The sequence below is a fragment of the Scyliorhinus canicula genome, chromosome 8 (assembly GCF_902713615.1).
Source record: "Scyliorhinus canicula chromosome 8, sScyCan1.1, whole genome shotgun sequence".
In the NCBI taxonomy this organism is placed as follows: domain Eukaryota; kingdom Metazoa; phylum Chordata; class Chondrichthyes; order Carcharhiniformes; family Scyliorhinidae; genus Scyliorhinus; species Scyliorhinus canicula.
In genome coordinates, this window is record NC_052153.1 from 170489817 (window position 1) to 170504548 (window position 14732).

The 14732-nt window shown below is 43.2% G+C and overlaps 1 protein-coding gene across 25 annotated transcripts in view; it reads right to left on the minus strand.

Moving 5' to 3' along the window:
* The window catches only part of tenm3 (teneurin transmembrane protein 3), a 4148867-nt gene that overhangs the window by 237910 nt on the left and 3896225 nt on the right, over positions 1-14732 (minus strand). The gene's annotated exons all lie outside the window — the stretch shown is intronic.

Sequence of the window (14732 nt, forward strand, 5' to 3'; positions counted from 1 at the left end):
GATTAAATAGTTCCGGTTAAAAGGGAAAGTGCTGGAAAACGCAGCCGGTTCTGGCAACATTTGGTGGAGAGAGAAACGGATGTTAACATTTTGAATGCAGTGTTTCTTCAAAACAGTTCAGAAGAGGAGTCATATTGGACATGAAACATGGGCTGAATTGTACATGCCCCGCAATGTGTGACAGGCGAGCAGGCGTTGAAAGTGGCTGTCCGTGGCGTAGGGCTGTCGAACTGACCGTTGTGTGTCCTATACACCCGCACACACACAATAACGTGCAGCCCTCTGCTTCTCACTCCATAGATGCTGCACGACCGGCTGCAGTTTTCAAGCACATTCTGTTTTTATTTCAGACTTCCTGTGTCAGCAGTATTTGGCTGTTAAATGGTAGACACATGGAGATGGATATTCACAATTTATATCAATTCCTGTAATCTCCAGCTCTGTTTCCAGCTGGATATTTACCCAACTTCTTTTGAAAAGAAATTACACGACATGATATCAATTGCCATTGTGCAGAGTCTGCTCAATATATCCACTATTTGAAGAAGCAAAGGGGAATTGTTCAATCTGTAACATCGCTTGTGGTTTGATAATTGTGACCATTCTTTGGCATGCGTCTGAGGACATGAAAGAAATTATGACTAAGTTCTTCAACAAACGTTTGGAACCATTGCAACTTGTGTGGTGCAGAAATCCAGCAAAAGGTTTCTTTTCATAAATCTTTCCATTCTTTGTGGGATTACATTATATTACTTCATCAAGTGGTATCCTTCCAAGAATGCACTGTAAACATGGAAGGGTGGTGGAGGATTTAATGGCACCTCTTCAAAACAAAAGAAAGACTTACACTCGGAAAGCTCTTTTCATGACTGCCGGACTTCTCAAGGTTCTTTACAACCAATAAACTACTTTTGAAGTGTGGTCACTGCTGGAATGTAGGAAACATTGCAGCCATTTTGCGCACAGCAAGCAGCAACAGACAGAAATGTGATAATGACCAGATAATCTGTTGCGGCGATGTTGACTGAGGGTTAAATATTGGCCAGCACAGCGGGGTGATTCCCCACTCTTTTTTTTCATGACACCACGGAATTTGCACATCCGCCTGAGAAGGCAGATGGGGTTTTGTTTTAGGGTCTCATTCAAAACATGGCATCTTAGGTTAATGCAACGCTCTCGAGTATCAGTGAAGACTTTTTATGCTCAAGCTCTGGAGCAGGAACTAGAACCCAGAACCTTCAAACTCAGAGGCGAGAGAGCTAGCTATTGAGCCACGGCAAACACAGCCTTCAAAACTGATTAAACATAATGATAGATGGCGCGGTGATCCACAACTCAGAGTTGAGAGCACACGATTATAAGTAGCTGATTTTTGTTTATGAACTCGCAGTCATACAGATGTAGAAATTTTCAACTTATATTTTGAAAGTATCAGTGGTTTTGCAGAAGCTATCCATGCCACATCTAATATAATAATAAGCTTTATTAATGTTACAAGTAGGCTTACATTAACAATGCAATGATGTTACTTTGAAAAGCCTCTAGTCGGCACATTCCGGCGCCTGTTCAGGTACACAGAGGGTAGAATACAGAATGTCCAAATTACCTAACAGCACGGCTTTCGGGACTTGTCGGAGGACACCCACGCAGACACAGGGAGAACGTGCAGACTCCACACAGTGACCCAAACCGGGAATTGAACGTAGGACCCTGGCACTGGGAAGCAAGCAACAGTGCTAACGATTGTGCAACCTGCCGCCCGACTGCTCTTGGCCACCTAAGAATTTTATAGAATTTACAGTGCAGAAGGAGGCCATTCAGCCCATCGAGTCTGCACCGGCTCCTGGGAAAGAGCACCCTACCCCAAGGTTAACACCTCCACCCTATCCCCCATAACCCAGTAACCCCCACCCAAACACTTAGGGCAATTTTCGACACTAAGGGCAATGTATCATGTCCAATCCACCTAACCTGCACATCTTTGGACTGTGGGAGGAAACCGGAGCACCCGGAGGAAACCCACGCACACACGGGGAGGATGTGCAGACTCCGCACAGACAGTGACCCAAGCCGGAATCGAACCTGGGACCCTGGAGCTGCAAGCAATGTGCTATCCACAATACTACCGTGCTGCTCTAAAGATGTTGTGTGGGATTTACTGCGCAACCTGCCATATGTTTTGTGGCACGGAAGGCAGCCTGCCACAGGTGGCATCGCGACCTTATCGGCCACTATTTTCAACGGGGGTTTCCTGTTGAGTCCGCCACTCATCGCTGGGAAACCTACAGCGGGAGTGTTCTGTCGGTGGGACCGAAAGATCCGCTAACGGGCTTTCTGGCCCTTGGTCGTGCTAGGTGAACGATGGTCATCATTGCAGACTAATTCAGAAAGAATCTGTAACTAATTAGTAGGAATTCCTATGGCCCCTTGCATCAGGTCTCCCTCCCTGCTCAGCTCTGAGTTGTATATTTGGAAGGACGCCATGGGAAACAACAATAATCATGGCTTCAAAACTTTCTGAGGTTGGCACTTATGAAGTAGCCAAAACCCTTGGAAACCACACCTCAGGGCCGAGGATGTGGTTTGTTTTTGGAGCCAGGAAGCTCGGACCTAACTCATGTCTTCCAAAGAGAGAGAGAGAGAGGGGGGAGTGAGATCAACTTGAGGCTCTTCTCATATGCAAGCCAAGTGACATTTTTTAAAAATGTTGGAGAGAATTAAATGATTCTTTTCTCCCACTAAATTGGCGGAGCACTTTGAACAAAAGGAGTTGCCCTGTGCTTTTCTTTCTTTCACTTCGATTAGGGAGGATTTGTATGATAAGCTACATTTGCAGGTCACTATCTCAGGCAGTTGATCAGCACAAAGCTGAATTGAAGATTGTAAATACAGAGACTGAGCAGCAGTGTGAAGGAAAACTCTTGTGTACGGTGCGGCCACAAATTTCCCCAACATCTCACAGATGAAAATTCCAATCACGCAGTGGGTAGCCACAGCTGCCTCACGGCGCCAAGGACCCAGATTCGATACCGGCCCCGGGTCACTGTCAGTGTGGAGTTTGCACATTTTCCGTGTTTACATGGATCTCACCCCCACAACCCAAAGATGTGTACCCTTAAATTGCCCCTTAATTGGAAATATTTTTTAAAAGTAACAGAAGAAGAAAAAAAAAGAGAATTCCAAATAACAGCACAAAAGACATATTCTAAACCTGCAGCCCGCTTCTGTTGACGCCTGCATCATCAGGAGCTTGGAACATAAAATCACCAATGGATTGATCACAGTTACCATCTCTGGCTATTTGTTTTTGGTAAGGACGCTCAAAATGAAAGCTGTTTTGAAATGTAATAAATGTAAGTACTTCATTGGTTTGTAAAGCACTTTGAGACGTCTGGTAATCTTTAAAAGACGATATAAATGCATGTCTTCCTTTTTCTACTATTAACTCCTTCACTGCCTTGCCTGAATACAGTGCATTCTGGGGAAGGATACCATCACCGTTCACTTGCATTGTGCTGCTGTCGTGTGAAACCTCTTCAAAGAATTTTGGCTCCACAACAAAATGTCAATTCGGGCTGTCAAACTCAATTTTATATCTCAGGGCTGAGTTCCCTCCTGTCATTGATTCAAGATTTTTTTTCCTGATGTGGTTGATACCTTTTGCTAAAATTATTGCACGCGATCTAAACAAATTGGAACAGTGTCCCGTTGTGAGGGCGTTTAGCTGGGTGTTTTCTTGCAGCAGCGAGAAACACCACACTATCTATCAGGACACTGGGTCCTCAATGAGGAACGCCCTGCCGAGGCCACACTTAGTCCTTATTCCTTCACTGAGGAGTTCCGCTCGCCAGAACCCCTCAGTGCAGGGAGAGATTGGGACACCATTTAAAAACGGCATCCCAATCTCTCGATCTCCCTGACGCAACCCCTGAATCCCCAACTCGCCATAGAGCTGTCCTTGGCCCGCCCCCGCACTCCACCTCACAGGTGCAGGGCACCCCCGGGCCCAATCCCCGCTGTGGGAAAAATGCCAGCCTGGCACCACCAGCCCAGTACCCTGGCAGTCCCCCCGCCAGCTGGCAGGGCTACCGGGGCACCATGACAGTGGTAGTCTCCGAGGCGAAAGGGTTAGATCCCAATGCCTCGGGTAGATTGGGGAGTGCATATTAGAGTGAGACTAGCTGTCTCGCTCTAATACGCAGGTTGGCTAGATAGGGTGGGATTCAGATTGCGGCATCTCGCAGGACCCCGTTAGATCTTGTGAGGTGTGGCGAGCCGGATAGATCCTGGAAGAGGGATCTCTCGGCATCTACCGGCTACGCTGTCTTTCGGGCATAATGCAGCTGGTAGATCTTGCCCATGGTCTCTTTTCCAGCTGCAGTTTTCTAAACAGTGATTCAGATTTATTGAAATTAAAAGTCAGCCAAAATTCAAATAAAATTTGAAATGTGATCATTGGGATCATTATGTGGGAGTTTATTCAATATTAATAATGCAGCTTGTGCTGGGTCAAATAATGTGCTGTTTCATATAGCTGACAGGAACATTATACTATGCAATACTCAATAATCTACTGTTGCAAGAAGTGGAGTTACCTGTAAATGACCTGTCCCTTTCAAACTTGTTTGAGAATAACCACAAGAATGCGGTTATAACCAAGATTAATGTGGTTGCAGACTGAAATGCACTTGTAAAAATCATTCTTTCTCTTTTATATTTTTTAAGTTTGGTTGGATTTACTTCTTTCCGGTTGGGCCTCTGCTCAGCCCTCTGGCATAAAAAATGAACCCACTTCCTGAGTTACGTTGTCATGGGAGGCTGCATCTGGTGGGCTTCCAGCTTCTGCCAATAAGGGAAATCAGGGTGGGATGAAAATGACGATAGTTCCTGGAGCCTCAGCCAAAACTGTTGCCAGGTCCGCTTTGAGGGACTTTCCATTGTTGGGGAGTAATTTGGGCCAAGCCCACTGCTATCCTAGGCCTCAGGAGGTCTCTTACCAGATGGTCCAATGAGCAGAGATTAAGACGTTGATGGGATGGGAAATAGTTGGGAAGAATCACTGTTGGCATTTTCATGTGGCAGAAGGGAAGGGACAGCCAGTCACGTTTTTCCCATGAGGGACGAGTGGTGAAATGTGGCAGCACTGTGCCACCGTCGCATTTGACTATCCGACCCAATTTAGGCCAATAAAGTTCAGCTTCTGATATACGAAGTAACAAGTGCCCATGTGTGAATGTGCACATGGTTGTGCAATTGGGTGTGCAGCTGAGTGAGAGCGTGTGTTTTCTTCTATTCATTCACGTGATGTGGGGTGGCCCATCCTTATTTGCCTTTGATCTGAGCAGCTCGCCCATTTCAGGGGACATTTAAGAGTCAACCACATTCCTGTGGACCTGGATTCACCTGTAGGCCGGACCAGGGTCGGAATTCTCTGGTTGTTGCGATTTACATTTTCCACCAGCAGTGCACACATGCACCCGTCTGCGGGCTTCCCCCTGGGACGGGGTAGTTACAGTGGCAAATTGTACAATGGGAAGACAGAACCCTGCCTCCAGCGAATGGTGCGCCGCATAGAAACACGGAGCCGCAGGAATCCCTCCCCAGCTCGGATTCTTTTTTTAAATGACAGTCAACACTAGTTCCCAGATCATCATTAGACTTTTAGTTCCAGTTTTTTACTGAATTCAAATTTCACCATCTGATGTGGTGGGATTTGAACCCTGGTCCTCAGAGAATTACCCCAGTCTCTGGATTATTAATCCAGTGACAATACTGTTATATTACTTCACGTAATATATATATTACTCTTTGAACCAGCCAAGTTGATGAAATAAACAATAGTCTTCTTTTCAAGATGAACTAATTTAATGATAATATAAATAATATTTTGTGAATCCTTTGTACTTAATACTCAACGAGTAAAAGAAATAAAATATAATAAAGATAACCAACTATACAATGTAATAGTGAAATAACTTATAACTTCTCTCTCTCTAGCTATTCTATGTCTTGTCTGTTCACTCTCCTGAAGCACACCTCTCAGAAAGAGTGGGAAAATTTGTTTTATACCATCTGAAGTGAGACATCTAGTGCTGAGTTAACTGTACTACATTTAAATACATTGATCATGTATATTCATATATAGAGATCACTACAAATACCATTGCGCCACCCCCTCCGCTTTGTATAAGCATGTGTGTGAGGTTGTGATCGTGCGTATGCGATTCTGTGTGTTTGAGTGCGTGAGTGCAATTGTGTGTGACTGTGTGTGTGTTTGTGAAAGTGTGAGTGTGAGTGATTGTGGGTGTGTGTGTGATTGTGTGCGCAATTGTGTGTGTGAGGTTGTGATTATGCATATGTGATTCTGTGATTGTGTATGTGTGTGTTTGCGACTGTGTTTGAGTGTGAGTGTGTGAGATTGTGATTGTGTGAGAGTGCGCTTGTGTGTGTGAGTGTCTGTGTGTGTGTCTGTGTGTGTGAGAGTGAGTGTGAGTATTTGTGACTGTGTGAGTGTGTGTGATTGTGTCTGTGTGTGTATGTTTGTGGTGGTGTGTGTGTGTGTGATTGTCTGTGAGTGTCTGTGATTGTCTGTGAGTGTCTGTGTGATTGTCTGTGAGTGTCTGTGTGATTGTCTGTGAATATATGTGTGTTTGTGATTGTGTGTGATTGTGTGTGTGTGACTGTGTGCGTGCACACGTGTTTTGTGATGTAAAATTATTTTGCAATCCGACATAAAATTCACCCAACTGAGCATCAAATTGTAAATTGCTATCACTGCAAATAACATTCAATTACACAGTCGGCTATTAGCACCATAAAATGAAAACAGGGTGAATATTTCAGATTTCTTAGTAAAAGATCACTGATAACAGCCTTTTACTTAAAGACACCAACATTGGACAAAATTCTCCCCCTCACGATGCCGCCAGCGCGAACCGCGATCGAGTGGGGAAACGGGCAACCAGCCAAAATCGTGGTCCGCGCCCGGCACCAATTCGTGAGCCATGCTCCGGTCCCTCACTGGTGGCAACAACGGGGTTTGCGGCCCGTGCCGGCAGGGGAATGCTAAACAGTCATTTACATGTATTTAAATGTGATTAGCGGGTTGGACACATTATGCTCCACCCTTCCACGATGCTCTGCTCCTCTCGGGCGGATGTCTCGTGGGCACGAAATACCACAAATATTAACAAACGTGGACTGGGCACCTCCTTTAAGAAATGGTTGTTTATCAGTGGTGTCAGAGTGGGGTGGAGCTGGGCTGTCTGTCAGCTTTTTACTTTTGTTTTAGGCTGTTTGCTGCAGGGTATGTTTTAGCTTTGTTTTCAGTGTTAGATTTGCCAAAAACATTGCAGTTAACAGTACCTGACAAAATGCGAAAAGGTGAGGTAATTATGGCGGTGGCTAAGCATTCAAAGCTGCCTAAGATACAGTTTGGCTCATTGGAAATGGCAATAATTCAGTTGCAAATTAAACAAATGGAACATGAGAAAGAATTAAAGCAGCTTGAATACGAAAGGGATAGAGAGGAAAAAGAAAAAGAAAGGGAGATACAGATCAGGGAAAAAGATAAAGAGAGAGAGTTTGAACTTCAGGAAATGGCCGTGAAACATGACAGTCAGTTAAAATTGGCAGGCATAAAGGGAAACGTACAGTTGGATGATAGTGATAAGGATAGTGAGAACGAGCATCATAGTCCAAGACTTGGTGGAGATTTATTTAAATATGTCCAAGCATTGTCAAGGTTTGATGAGAAGGTAGCTAAACAAATGAAATAGCCACAGGACATGTGGTTATTACTGATTCAAACACAGCTGAAAGGCAGGGCTAGTGAAGTGTTTGCATTACTACCGGAGGAGGTATCTGGGACGTACGAGGAGGTGAAAAAATCCATCTTAGCTGCATATGAACTAGTGCCTGAAGCCTACAGACAAAGGTTTAGAAATTTAAGGAAATAATTTGATCAAACATACATGAAGTTTGAATGGATCAAACAGAGTAATTTTGATAGGTGGATAAGGGCTTTGAAATAGACCAAACGTATGAAGCTCTCACAGAAATTATACTTTTGGAGGAGTTTAAAAGTTCAATTCCTGATGTAGTGAGAACGCCTGTGGAAGAACAGAGGGTGAAAACTGCAAGATTAGCAGCAGAAATGGCAGATGATTATGAATTAGTTGATAAATCAAAGTTTTGTTTCCGACATCAGTTTCAGCCTGTGAGGGATAGAAACTGGGAACATGAGAAATACTCAAGTGGTAAAGGTGATCAGATGGGAGATAATAAGAAGAGTGAACCTCAGATTAAAAAGAAACCCAGGAGGGTGGAAAAGAATTGAAAAGTTTCAAATGCTTTCACTGTAATAAACTAGGCTATGTAAAGCCACAGTGTTGGTGGTTGAAGCAAAGCACTGGGAAGACTGATGTGGTAAAACAGGATAAGACAGTGGGGTTTGTTAAAGTGGTAAAGGAAAACCCAAGTGAAGCGAAGGAGGTGCAAAAGATTGTACAGCCTGATCAAGAGGTGATTGATAAGAAGGTGCCAGTTCTCTTTAAAAATTTACTTGTGTGGGTAAAGTTTAGTCATGTGTATCAGGAGGAGCAGGTAAATAAGTCACAATTTTAAGAGATACGGGAGCTAGTCAATCTTCAATGGTAAGAGATGAGGAGTTATCTAGTTTGGGAAGAATGTTGCCCGAAAAGGTGGCAGCACGGTAGCATGGTGGTTAGCATAAATGCTTCACAGCTCCAGGGTCCCAGGTTCGGTTCCCGGCTGGGTCACTGTCTGTGCGGAGTCTGCACGTCCTCCCCGTGTGCGCGTGGGTTTCCTCCGGGTGCTCCGGTTTCCTCCCACAGTCCAAAGATGTGCGGGTTAGGTGGATTGGCCATGCTAAATTGCCCGTAGTGTCCTAAAAGTAAGGTGGGGGGGGGGGGGGGGGGGGGGTTGTTGGGTTACAGGTTTCGGGTGAATACATGAGTTTGAGTAGGGTGATCATTGCTCGGCACAACATCGAGGGCCGAAGGGCCTGTTCTGTGCTGTACTGTTCTATGTTCTATATGTGAAATTCAGGGTGAGAGGAGTAGTGTTCCATTATATAAGGTAAGGTTGGAAAATCCAGTGAAGAGTGGTGAAGTGGTAGGAGGAGTAAAAGAGAAACTATCTTGTCCAGGAATACAGTATATCTTGGGTAATGATATAGCAGGTGGGAGTGATGTCTACTATGGTTGATAAGCCAGTGGAGAATCAGACAACTGAAGTGTTGAAGGACGAATATCCTGGGATTTTTCTAGATTGTGTCATAACAAGGTCGCAAAGTCACAGGTTAAGACAAGAGGAGAAATCAAAGAGTGAAGATAAAGGTGAAGTGTAATTATCAGAAACGATTTTTGATCAGATAGTTGAAAAAGGTAGAGGAGGTAGAACAGGTAGAACAGGTAGAGGATGAGGTGGATATTTTTAGTTCAGGAAAATTGGAGGAGTTACAACAGAAAGATATAGAGATAAAATGGATGTATCAGAAAGCATATACGGAAGAGGAATCGGAGTGTAAACCAGAGTGTTATTCCCGTAAAAGTGATGTCTTGATGACAAAATGGAGACCTTTACATATGCAGGCGGATGAAAAGTGGGCAGAAGTTCAAGTAGGGTATAGAAAGGAGGAGTTGCAAGTTGTACATGAGGTACCAGTGGGAGGTCATTTGGGAATAAGAAAAACTCAAGCTGAAATCCAAAAACATTTTTATTGGCCTGGACTACATAAAGATGTAGTTAAATTTTGTCAATCATGTCACACATGTCAAGTGATAGGGAAACCTCAAGCAGTGATAAAATCAGCGCCCTTAATACCCATTCCAGCATTTGACGAACCTTTTACAAGGGTCCTAATTGATTGCGTAGGACCGCTTCCTAAAACAAAAAGTGAAAATCAATATCTTTTGAGGATAATGGATGTGTCTACTAGGTTTCCAGAGGCCATTCCAGTCCGTAATATTACAGCTAAAAAGATTGTGGAGGAGTTACTTAAATTCTTTACGAGATATGGACTACCCACAGAAATACAATCAGATCAAGGATCGAATTTTACCTCAAGGTTATTCAAAGAAGTTATGAAAATGAAAATGAAAATCGCTTATTGTCACGAGTAGGCTTCAAATTAAGTTACTGTGAGAAGCCCCTAGTCGCCACATTCCGGCGCCTGTTCGGGGAGGCTGTTACGGGAATCGAACCGTGCTGCTGGCCTGCTTTCAAAGCCAGCGATTTAGCCCAGTGGATAGCTTAGGAATAAAACAGTTTAAATCAACTACATACCATCCAGAATCGCAGGGAGCGTTAGAAAGGTGGAATCAGACATTAAAGACAATGTTGAGGGCTTATTGTGAAGATTATCCAGAGCATTAGGAAGAAGGAATTCCATTCGAACTGTTTGCAATTAGGGATGCACCTAATGAGTCAACCAAATTTAGTCCTTTTTGAACTAATGTTTGGTCATGAGGTAAGAGGACCACTTAAATTGATTAAGGAAAAATTGGTGAGTGAGAAATCGGAAATTACATTATTGGATTACGTGTCAAATTTTAGGGAACGATTAAAGAGAGCAGGTGAATTGGCGAGATAACATTTAAAAGTTGCACAAAATGTGATGAAACGGGTCGTGGACAAGAAATCCACAGTTCGTAGTTTTGCCATTGGAGATGAAGTTTTAGTGTTGTTACCAGTGGTCGGTGAACCTTTAAAAGCTAGGTTTTGTGGATCTTATCAGATTGAAAGGAAATTAAGTGAGGTGAATTGTGTGGTAAAAACACCAGATAGAAGGAAGACTCACCAAGTATGTCATGTAAATATGCTTATAAGGTACTTTGAAAGAGAAGGAGAGGAAAAGGAGGAGGTTTTAATGATTCTAATGCAAAGTGACAAACCAAATCCAGATGACTGTGAATTTGACATACCTCAAATTAAATTGGAAAACGAGGATGTTCTTAGAAATTGGGATAAATTGTTGAGTTAGCTTGCAGAGGAAAAACAAACTGACCTGAAAGAGTTATTGATATCACATAGGCAAGTTTGTGGAGATAAATTGGGAAGTACTAAAATGGCTATATATGATGTAGATGTGGGAAATGCTGTTCCAATCAAACAACGTCCATACAGACTTAACCCTTTAAAATTAGCACAGGTTAACAAAGAGATTGAGAGTGTGCTTAAAAATGGCATAATTGAATTGGGTTGCAGCCAATGGAGCTCACCCATAGTGATGGTGCCTAAACCGGACGGTACCCAATGGTTGTGTGTGGACTATAGAAAGGTTAATGCAGTTACAAGAATAGACTCTTATCCTATCCCACATTTGGAGGATTGCATTGAGAAAGTGGGACAATCAGCTTTAATTTCCAAACTGGATTTACTTAAAGGTTACTGGCAGGTACCTATATCCGAAAGGGTGAAGGAGATTTCAGCTTTTGTGACTTCAGATGGTCTATACCAATTCAAAGTTATGCCATTTGGCATGAAAAGCCCCAGCCACATTTCAATGGTTCACTGACAAAGTCGTTTCAGGATTACACAATTTGCGGTATACATCGACGATCTGGTAATTTTCAGCCAGACGTGGATAGAACATTTAAAACATCTGGTGGAGTTATTCGATCAACTTGAAGAGGCGGGTTTGGTGATAAACCTAGCCAAACGTGAATTTGGAAAGGCACAAGTCACTTTCCTTGGCCATTCAATCGAACAGGGTTGACTGGTCACACGAAATGTGAAAACAAGTTATTGGGGAGTTTCCGATACCCTCGACACGACGGGAAATAATACGATTTCTTGGTATGAGAGGATTTTACCAGAAATTTGTACCGAATTTTAGCAATGTGGTCGCTCCACTGACGGACTCGCTCAAGAAGCATAACAAATTCCAATGGACAGCGAAGTGTCAACAAGCATTTGACGGCCTGAAGGTGGTGTTAACCATTGCTCCTGTGTTGGCCATCCCAAATTATACCAAACCATTCAAAGTGGCAGCTGATGCGAGTAATGTGGGCGTAGGTGCGGTGTTTCTACAAGACGACGACGAAGGGCTAGAGCGGCCTATTGGTTATTTTTCAAAGAAATTGAATTCTCACCAGTAAAGATTGAGAAGGAGACTTTGAGTTTAGTGCTGGCTTTGCAACATTTTCACATTTATGTGGCTCGCAATCCGTCTGACATCATCATATATACTGATCATAATCCGTTTGCATTTTTGGGGCGATTCCGGAATAACAATGCAAGGCTGCTTTGCTGGAGTTTATTCTTACAGCCATTTCATTTAAAAATAGTATATGTGGCAGGATGAGCAAACGTGATAGCCGATGCTTTGTCACGAATGTGATGAACGGAAGCAATTTCAGTTGGAGGAAGAAGAACGGGAAAAAAATGGACTATATTATTATACCTGTTTGCCTGTGTTGTTTTTTGAAACGAAAAAGCATATTTACTGTGTGCATTTGTTAAAGGATAGTGAATAGGTGAAAAATGAAACCATCTTGAAGTTGATGGTTTATTTTTTTTCTTGGGGGGGTGGCGTCATGTGCGAGTACCTTTAAGAAATGGGTGTTTAAGAAATGTACCTTTAAGAAATGGGTGTTCATCAGCGATGTCAGAGTGTGGAGTGGAGCTGGGCTATCTGTCAGCTTTTTACTTTCGTTGTGGGCTGTTTGCTGCAGGGTGTGTTTTAGTTTCATTTTCAGTGTTGGAGCTGAAGCCAGACAGAGCAGGTGTACTGTTGATCTCTCTGCCATGAAAATACTATCTCTTGATTGTTTGGTGAATTCAGAATTATAAATGTTTTCAGTAGTGAATGTAAACCTGATACGCTTCTGTTAAAAGGTGTTTCTTCTGTCTTATAGATGTTGTTTGGGAAGTTATTATGGATTACTTAGTGTTGTATTGTTTGGGGGTTGTATTTGAATTGGCGGTTGCCAAGATGTTCATTGTATGTTTCAAAAAGGTCAATTTGAGTTCATAGAATAAACATTGTTTTGCTTTAAACAATACTTTTCGATTTCTGCTGTACCACACCTGTCGAGTGGGCCGTGTGCTCCCCATACCGCAGTCTATTAAAAGTTGTGGGTCACGTGAACTCCATGATACACTTTGGGGTTCTCTAAACATTACAAATATTATAGCCTGTGACCCAAGCACCGTTTTTATATTCCTTGCTTTAATTTCTATATTTAAAAACAATCAAAACTATTAATGTTGAGAGTAGATATGGTACCCACTGACATTTAAACTTACCTGAGGCTCCAAAATGGTGGCTTTGTAGCACAGCTTGTACAGTTGTCAAGTTCACAGTCCTACAGTGTAGGAGGAGGCCATCTGGCCCATCATACGCTTGCCAGCTCTTTGTAAAGGTTATCCAATCAGCCCTAATCTCCAGCAATTTCCCCATAACCCTGAAACCTGAGCACCTGAATAACCAAGAGGAACTCAAGTCAAGTTGGCTCAACTGGTAGCACTGTTGCGGTGAGGCAACAAGTTATGAGTTGAAAAAATGAAAATGGCTTATTGTCACGAGTAGGCTTCAATGAAGTTACTGTGAAAAGCCCCTAGTCGCCACATTCCGGCGCCTGTCCGGGGAGGCTGGTAACAGTTCAAACCTCATATCAGGGTTTGTGCATAGCCAAGACTGACAATCTAGTCTAGAGCTAAGGGAGTGCTGCAGTAACAGTGATGCTTGCCTTCAGATTAATTATTGAAACTAGCTTTAATCAGCTTGTCCAAGAGAATGTTAAAAGTGCAGTGAGAAGATGGCAGAGGACGGTCATTTGGGGTGAAGCGATCAGATGAGTTGTTAGCTTGCTGTCAGGAAATCTTTACCGAGCCAATGTGATAGGTTGAATAATCTACTCCGGTTACTATATACAGACCTCCCCATCAGATCAAAGCAGATGTCTCAGTGTAGACCAGATCCAACAATGGGGCAATCCTGGTTTGCATGAATGGCTTTCACAATGGACAATACAGAGTCATGAGGGCAAGTGGATACATTCTTTTATAGGTGTCTGCTGCGTTCCATCTAGTTGATATTTCTAAAGGCAATTTCAGTGGTTGCGGTGGCTCAATTGTTGGCACCCTTGCCTGAGCTACAAGGTCCCCGGCTCAAGTCTAACCGAGAATCTTGATCACCAAAGCCTAGGCTGGCATTCCTGTGCAGTACTGACGCAGTAGGAGAGAGTTCAGATATTAATATAGGGGGCGGCATAGTGGCGCAGTGGTTAGCACTGCTGCCTCATGGCGCTGAATACCTGGGTTCAATCCGGGCCCCGGGTTATTGTCCACGTAGAGTTTGCACACTCTCTACGTGTTTGCATGGGTCTCAAGAGCCCAAAGATGTGCAGGGTCAGTGGACTGGCCACGCTAAATTGTCCCTTAATTGGAATTTTTTGAAAATAAACTATTTTTTTAAAATGTAAAAATTTAAAATTAAAATATAACGCCCTGTCCATCCTCTCAGGTGGATGTAAAAGATCCCACAGCACTATTTTGAGGAAGGCCAGTGGAATCATCCCTCGCACAAGGATGGTCAATATTTATCCCTCAGTCAACAGCAGAAAAACAGGTCACCTGGACATGATCGCATTGCTATTTGTGGGAGCTTGCTGTTTGTAAATTGGCTGCCACTTTTCTTATACTACAACGGTGACTACACTTCAAAAGCATTTAATTGACTTTAAAGGGCTTCAAGATGTCTGGCA